The sequence below is a fragment of the Petromyzon marinus genome, unplaced genomic scaffold (assembly GCF_048934315.1).
Source record: "Petromyzon marinus isolate PM22_M1 ecotype Great Lakes invasive population unplaced genomic scaffold, UKy_Petmar_22M1.pri1.0 PM_G_Scaffold_50, whole genome shotgun sequence".
NCBI classification, from domain to species: domain Eukaryota; kingdom Metazoa; phylum Chordata; class Hyperoartia; order Petromyzontiformes; family Petromyzontidae; genus Petromyzon; species Petromyzon marinus.
In genome coordinates, this window is record NW_027423003.1 from 449,936 (window position 1) to 458,443 (window position 8,508).

Genomic DNA, 8,508 nt, shown 5'->3' on the forward strand with positions numbered 1-8,508 from the left:
GCCTGGTATGCAGGTCGGGTGTTAGATCCCGACCCTGACGCGGTCGTGTGAAATTCTTCCTCCAGCTCCTCCGGTTTTATCCCTCCACATGAAGAAACATGCGTTGAGACTTTGGGAGATTAATTTGGTGCTCCCGAATGTGCAAACGATGGGCCGCTTTGTCGAGCTGTCATTCGTGGCCAGTGTCACTTGTAACAAAAAATATAAGTGAATACATCAGTGGGCTTTGCCTGGTGAGATGGGGATGGTTTAGTTTCATTTGCATGCGATTGGGTCATTTGTTTTGCTGTTTGTTACTCTAACGTTTTTATCCGCCCCTGCTGGACATCTGTGAAAATTCACTCCGCAGCTCATCGGATTCCTCCAGTATAAATCATTATTCTGATTTCAACTATTTCAACGATCAACTTTTTATTTTATTTTACCAGGTAAGGCTCACTGAGCCGCATCGTAAGCTGCCTGGCAATCACAAATGACGATAGCCCAAGCGGAAGTGGCTCATTATTATCACCGCGTGGAAAATGTTCCGCGGTAGGCCGAGTGCTCTCCGAACGTGCGACGTCGATTACAAAATGCGGAGGGTGAAAAACCCGGAGGAACCCGGGGGGGAAATCGACGTCGAGAGAGACGCACGCCAACTCCCAAATACGCACGCAGTAGCAGGCGTCGGGGTCAGGATGGAACCCCACGACCTCCTGCGTAGCGGCCGAGGGCACGCAGGCGGTCCGCTCCTTCACGGCGGGGTAGGGGGGATGGGGTCAGGCGAAGTCGCCTTTGCCGGCACGTGACCCCCCCCGGGCAGAGGCCGCCGCGCCGACATCGGCGTGAGAACACATTCCTGCCGGAGGGAGCCGGTAGGGAACGTTGGGTTGAGTTTATAAGGGCACCACGGGGTGACCAGCCCCTCCCCAACCAGGCCCACCCCTCCCACCCTCACCCATCCCCTCCCTCCCTCCCCACCCAGCCCCTCCCCACCCCCTCCACCCAGCCCGTCCCCACCCTCCCCACCCTCCCCACCCCACCCTCCCCACCCTCCCCTCTCCACCCCTCCCATTTGTGGATGTACGACAGACGGACGGACACAACAACAATCTCCTGTGTGCCGCTGCTGCTGCCGGTGTAGTAACCACCAGGAGGTTCCTACCAGCGACAAACCCATTCCTGCGCCTCGGCCCCTGAATTCGTTCCCCACCCCCGGCTCTCGCGTGTGGCGCACGAGGACCTGCGGCGGAGGAGGGAAGCGCTGGCGGGCCGTGCAGCGACAACTCCCGAGCGGGGGCAGCCCCTGGCCGAGGCGGAGCCGCGAGGTGCCGGAGCGGCCGGTGGAGCGGCAGCGGCGTAACGAGCGCAGCAGTGACCAGCCGGGTGTGCCGGGACAGCTGGCACTGTGGTGCCCCACCCCACCCCCCACTCCACCCCCCACTCTACCCCCCACTCTACCCCACACTCCACCCTCCACTCTACCCCACACTCTACCCCACACTCTACCCCCCACTCTACCCCCTACCCCACCCCCCACTCCACCCCACACTCCACCCCCCACTCCACCCCCCACCCCCAACTCCACCCCCACTCCACCCCCTACCCCACCCCCCACTCTACCCCCCACTCTACCCCCCACTCCACCCCCCACTCTACCCCACACTCCACCCCCCACTCTACCCCCCACTCTACCCCCCACTCCACCCCCTACCCCACCCCCTACTCTACCCCCCATTCTACCCCCCACTCTACCCCCCACTCCACCCCCCACTCTACCCCCCACTCTACCCCCCACTCCACCCCCCACTCTACCCCCCACTCTACCCCACACTCCACCCCCCACTCTACCCCCCACTCTACCCCCCACTCCACCCCCTACCCCACCCCCTACTCTACCCCCCATTCTACCCCCCACTCTACCCCCCACTCCACCCCCCACTCTACCCCCCACTCCACCCACCACTCCACCCCCCACTCCACCCCCTACCCCACCCCCCACTCCACCCCCCACTCCACCCCCCACCCCACCCCCCACCTGACCCCCCACCCCACCCCCCACTCTACCCCCCACTCCACCCCCCACTCCACCCCCCACTCTACCCCCCACCCCACCCCCCACTTTACCCCCCACTCCACCCCCCACTCCACCCCCTACCCCACCCCCCACTCCACCCCCCACTCCACCCCCCACCCCCCACTCCACCCCCCACTCCACCCCCCACCCCACCCCCCACAACCCCACCCCAACCCCCCACCCCACCCTCCCACTCCACCCCCCACTCCACCCCCCCACTCCACCCCCCACCCCACCCCCCACTCCACCCACACAGTCTTAGAGGTCTACGCTCGAAGTGATAACGAGGAGACGCTCGTGGCCCGAAAGGAATTCCGTTCGGCGTGGATTATTGGTACAACCCTGGTGGTGGCCCGTGTCACTTATCGCTTGCGCGCCGTTCACGAAAGCTCTTTGTCCATTGTTTAACTATTCATTATTTGACAGCGCATTGAACTCGGTTGAACTAAAAAGACAGAAATACCCCGTCTAGCCTTTAGCCGACCGTTGGAGCAAGCGGCGTTAGCCAGCGGCACCTCGTGTTGTGAAGGCTGGCATCGGGCACGAGGTGGTAGGTAGCCAGCAAACCACGCACGTCCGCCTTTGTCTCCCCAGTGTTGATGTTTTGCACAACGCGCCAGGTACCCATTTGAACCCGAGTCAACCTGGGGGGGAGGCCCAGGGATGACCGGTTCAGACAATCGTCACGGTCGTTTGCCAGCGAGCGGGGATCTAGTTTAGAAAGTCACGGTTGTTTTTGCCCAGCCGTCGTGGGATTGTTGATTGTGTTTTAGGATTCTCACGCAGTGCGCCGCTGAAGATTCACTCTCTTCAGCTCGAAACGCAATCTAAGCGAAGAGGATGCGCGTTGAGCCAACACTTTGAGCCGTGCGGTTGTAACTTCCGACGAATAAAAAAAACTAATTTAATCGTGGACAACGCCTCTTTTTTAGTTTGTTTAACGGATGCCTTGTTAGATTGCGAGGAGTCTGCAGATTCAGGATGGTTCGGCATTAACCGTGCCCCTATGGCATATTTTGGCATCGTTTATTGCTCGACTTCTTTCCAGCACAGAGGCAGGGAAGCCGACAACCCAAGGGGCGCCCGCGAGGGAGAATATCGTGGGGCGAGTCGTTTGTGCGACACGCGCCTCATTGTCAAGTGAAGCTTCAGTTCAATATTCACTGTGTAATAGATGTAAAACACGTGATGGAGCATTAGCACGTGATACCATCAACAATATCAACTGCTCTCTCTATATATATTCTAATGCAAGGATGAGAACTTAAAAGATGTGAATCGCAAGTCCGACGTGTATTCATTTAAAACGTTTTAATTGGAATGGAACGATGAAACGTAGAACGATTGTTAAGTGAAATGAAGTTATAATAACAAAACAATTCCATTAAGAAAGTAATAGGACTCGTCAAAGCGCAAAAAAATCGCAACCTTTGCAATTTTGCTAATCGCATTGTTTCAAATTGCGATTGTTTGATTTTAAATCGATTTAATCGTTCAGGCCTAGTGCCTACCCGGGGACACTATACCACCCCCCCCCCCCCCCCCCCACGTGTGACCACCCCACGTGCGTGTATACAATAGAGTCGTGCCTGTCTCTTGCTATAGGGAATTATTAAAAAGATGGTAAACAAAACTGTGCTCGTGTATGTATGCATGCTGAACTTCCCAGTGCAAGAGTTCCTGCTGCTGCTGCTGTTGTAACCTAAGGGCAGTGGTTCTTGAACCTTTACTGTAGCCTTGCACCCACCCCCTTTGGCTCTGAAATCGTTAGACATGTGACGATGTTAATAACAACGTAGGGGGAGGGGGCTTGACCAAACAAAGTTCTTACTTACGTTGCCCCGTGGCTTCGTTTGAGTTTGACGATTTCACTTTAAAAAATCATCCGGCCATGTCTCGCACCCCCCAGGGGGTGCATGACCCACAGGTCAAGAACCACTGGTGTAGTGTGTAGCGTAGTGGATAGTGTAGAGGAGCATGGTAGTGTAGTGTACAGTAGGCTAGTGTACGTATTATTGGGTCTTTCAGGTCACGTTGATAGGTTCAAATAAAATAAAATAACTCATCTACGTGACTTTATGACGTCTTGCTTGTGATACGTCTTGCTTGAGATACGTCATGCTTGTGATACGTCTTGCTTGTGATACAACGTCTTGTGATACGTCTTGTGATACGTCTTGCTTGTGATACGACGTCTTGTGATACATCTTGCTTGTGATACGTCTTGTGATACGACGTCTTGTGATACGTCTTGCTTGTGATACGACGTCTTGTGATACGTCGTCTTGTGATACGGCGTCTTGCTTGAGGTACGATGCGCTTGCTCGAACTTGTCTGGGTCGGGATGAGTCACTGATTCCTCCCCTTCCTCACCACCATCCTCGTAGGCTATCAACTCCTCTCAGCAAGGCAAAGTGATGTTAAATTTTATTTTTTATATTTATTTATTTTAATTTATGTATGCATTTTAGTAATAAGTAGTGTCTAAATTATCTTATACAACCCCATTAATGTATAATATGCCATATAAAATATCATTTCTTTTACTCTGGAACGGATTAGTTCCATTCCCTTTATTTCTTATGGGAAAAATGCGTTTGGTATTCGTCATTTTGGGTATAAGTCCTCCTACCTTCTGAAACAAATTAACGACGTGTACCGAGGTGCCACTGTACTTCATATATTGAAACAATAGATATTAAAACATAAAGATATAAACAGGTAATATTAAAAGAAACATGGTTAATGGATGCATTCATACATTTTTACTGTACCTTCAACAGCCTATCGTTAACAGGGGAATGGACGGTAAGCTAATACATTGGGCTCTATGGAGGCACTACACTACCCTAATATACACTACACTACAATATACAGTACACTATACACTACAATATACACTACTCTATACACTTCAATATACACTACACTATACACTACACTATGCACTACACTATACATGACACTATACACTACACTACTCTATACACTACAATATACACTACAATATACACTACACTATACACCTCACCCAATCAGCCAAACAGCCACCTAAACAACAACAACCGCCATTCGCCACTAAGTGGCGGTGATGTCACCACGACGCTTGTGCCAGGCCATGTGCACCTTGAGGCCACGTGAAGTGTCGAACGCCCGCTGACAGGAGGTCACGGGGCAGACCCAGGTGCCACGGGTCGACTGACTAAGATGACTGGCTGATGCACCACCTGTGCCCCCTACTGTGCCAACCTGCTGTGCTTTAGCCACCCGGGGCTCCGCTCGCTGTTGTGAGCGTCGCTCCTCCGCCCTCCATTGTTGTTGGAGGGTGACTGCCTCCAACTGCCCAGTAGCGTCCTTCACGAGCCTCCTCCACAAAGACTTGACACCGCTGGTACCAGTCATCGGCAAGTCCACTCAGCTCGACGTCCTCCTGTACCACATCACTCCATCTCTTCTCTAGCCTGTCCCGCGCCCGTTTAGCCTCCTTGATCCGGCCGAACAAAAGGTGTATCGGCATGTGGTGGCTGTGCATGCGGTCTAAATGACCAAGCCAACGCAGCCTTGCCTGCCGGAGAAGCTCACCGATGGGACCTTGCCCAGATCTTTCAAAGATTTGTGAGCTCCTTACACAATCCAGCCTGGTTAAATCCAGGATGGATCGTAGGCAGGATAGCCTAAATGTTTCTAACCGGCGAAGATGTTCCATTAGGGGGGTCCACGTTTCGCAAGCGTAGAGAAGGAAGGGAATGACCGTGGCCGAGAAGACCTGAAGCTTCGTGCGGAGCGACAGACCAGGTAGCTTCCACACAGCATTACGCAACCGATGTAAATATATTGCCGCTCAACTTATTTGGAGTGAGACCTCTGCTGTTAAACCTGAGCCGGTCGTAAGCACACTGCCCAGGTATGGGAAACACAACTGCCCCATCACCGATTGGGAGTTGTGGGGTTGGAGTGTCCGATGGTACAAAATACCCAGGCAGGTGCTTGGTTTTGGTGGGGCTGATAGTAAGGCCCCATCTCTTAGTGGCACGCTCCAGTCCCAGCAGCAGCGTCTCCAACTCCTCCTTTGAATGAGCAGCTATTACCAAATCATTGGCATACATAACGTGGTTGAGCAATAGGTAGCCATCCCTTGATCGCACCCGGACATCGATCAGCCTCCGATTATATCTGTACCAAATGGAGATTCCCCCGGTACAGCTATTGAAGGCTTCACGAACTACGTGGTCAAAATAGATGTTAAATAATGTAAGAGCCAGAGGACATCCCTGTCGCACCCCAAAGTGTACAGGGAATGGCTCTGACTCCCGGCCACGTAGTTTTACCCGGGCCCACTCACCATCATGAAGGTCCTTAATGATCGTGAGCAGAGGGTCAGGGACTCCAAAAGCACGAAGAACACCCCAGAGCCCAGGCCTACTGATGGTATCATAGGCCTTGACCAGGTCAATAAAGCAGAGATGTAGGTCTTATTGGAATTCCCTACACCTCTGCTGTAGCAGACGGACAGAAAATATGGCATCTGTGCAGGACCGCCCTTTCCTGAAACCGCATTGGGGCTCGGCAAGCCTCTCCTCAACGTGCCTGGCAAGGCGATGTTGAATAATCCTTGCCAGGACCTTTCCCAGCACACTGAGGAGTGAGATGCCCCTGTAGTTGTTACAGTCTGTGCGGTCCCCCTTCTTAAAGAGGGGGACCACCAGGGCATCCTTCCAATCTTGCGGAACCTGTCCAGAGGTCCAGACTGTTGTTATGATGTCATATAGGGCAGTCTGTGCACAAATGCCACCCTCCCTCAGCATTTCGCTTGGGAGATCATCTCTACCCAGTGCCTTTCCTGGTCTCAGACTCCGGATCGCCCTCAGTACTTCCTCAACAGATGGCACCTCAGCCAGCCACTCACACGGGGTAACGTCTTCCAATATTTGAGGCACTGCAGCTTCAGCAGGGTCATCCCCACTTTGTGCCACGATGTTTTCCTGGCTGAGGGATTTCCCCTCCCCCAGGACCTCACAGAAATGCTCAGCACATCTACAAACCTTTTCCTGGGGGTCAGAGATTGGACCACCGTTTTTTCCCCTAATGATGGTAATAGGTGTGGCGCTGCAGGTTATTTTTGCAACCCGCGACCACCACCCATCCTTGCAGCGCCTCACGGCTCTCCGAACCTCAGAGCGAAGGCTGCGGTAAGCCTCCTCATTCTCTGACGTGGGATTCTGTAGCCGATGACAGTGGGCCTGTCGCTTTTTCTCAACCATCCTGAACACCTCTGTCAGCCAGGGTCTCTGGGGAGGTCTGCACCGCGTACCCAAAGCAACCATTGCAGCAGCATGAGTCACAGTCCTAAACCTCGCCCATTTACCCTCGACATGATGAAATTCTCGCTTGCAACTTTCATCAGATAACTGAGACCAGGCCACTTTAGATTGGAATGGGGTCCTGGATGTACATCCACTACCGGAGTGAAAGAATGACAGGCGCATCTTACAGATGACTAGTCTATGGTCATAGGGCAGATCAGCTCCACGGTAGGTCCTGGTGTCAAGGACATGGGCTCGCATCCGCTGGTCCGTCACTATGTAGTCCAGCAGATGTTCTTGCTTGGACTCGGCATGCATCCGTGATGTTGTGTGGATGCGCCAATGCCGGAACAGCGTGTTGGTAATTACAAGCCCATGGGCTGCACAAAAATCTAGCAGCCTCCTACCATTGTTATTGAGCTGATCTGGCCCATGCCCTCCAATCACTCCAGACCAGGTGCCAGCATCATGACCAACTCGGGCATTGAAGTCACCCAACAAGATGACTGTATCCCGAGGGGCCACTTTAGCCAGCACCTGTGACAGGAGGTCATAGAAGGCATCTGACTCATCGGCTTTGCCTGCATCCCTCCATGGATGTTCGTCTTCGGTGGGGGCATAAGTAACCACCCATCCCTCATGGACTGTCTACCCCTCATGGTGGCAGGAGCCAGAACCGGTCCACCGGACCTCCTGAATGCCACAGAGACCCAGGCGGTACCGGTCCAGCTCCCGACAGAGGAGTGGCAGCCTCTCCTCTGCAGTGAGCATTCGAACCTTCCACGTGGCCACACGAAGTGGCTTTTCGTTGTTTCTGGAGGAGCCCCGAGGGTAGAGATTCAATCTCCTGGCTCCGCCAATTGGGGTTTGGCCAGGAGACGTCATAGACGCCTGTCCCTCCGGGGCCTCCGGCACAAGCTTATTAGTTACATATTTAAGTCGTGGTTTCGTGGTAATGTTTTGAAGGTGGAGGGGTTACTAGCCCCTCGCACCCGTCCAGAGCCCCCGTTTAGCCACTGTGGTGGTCACAGACGCCATGAGGGGAGGGGCCAATCGGAATTGGCCCTCTCCCCACAGCACTGTCGACGACAGAGTTGCCCGTCCGGCACCGCGAGGAGGTAGGGGGCTGTTTTGCCGGACACCTACTCA

The 8,508-nt window shown here is 53.9% G+C and overlaps 1 pseudogene; it reads right to left on the reverse strand.

The window, feature by feature from the left end:
- Positions 1-8,508, reverse strand: part of LOC116937399 (uncharacterized) — a 155,800-nt pseudogene that overhangs the window by 26,666 nt on the left and 120,626 nt on the right.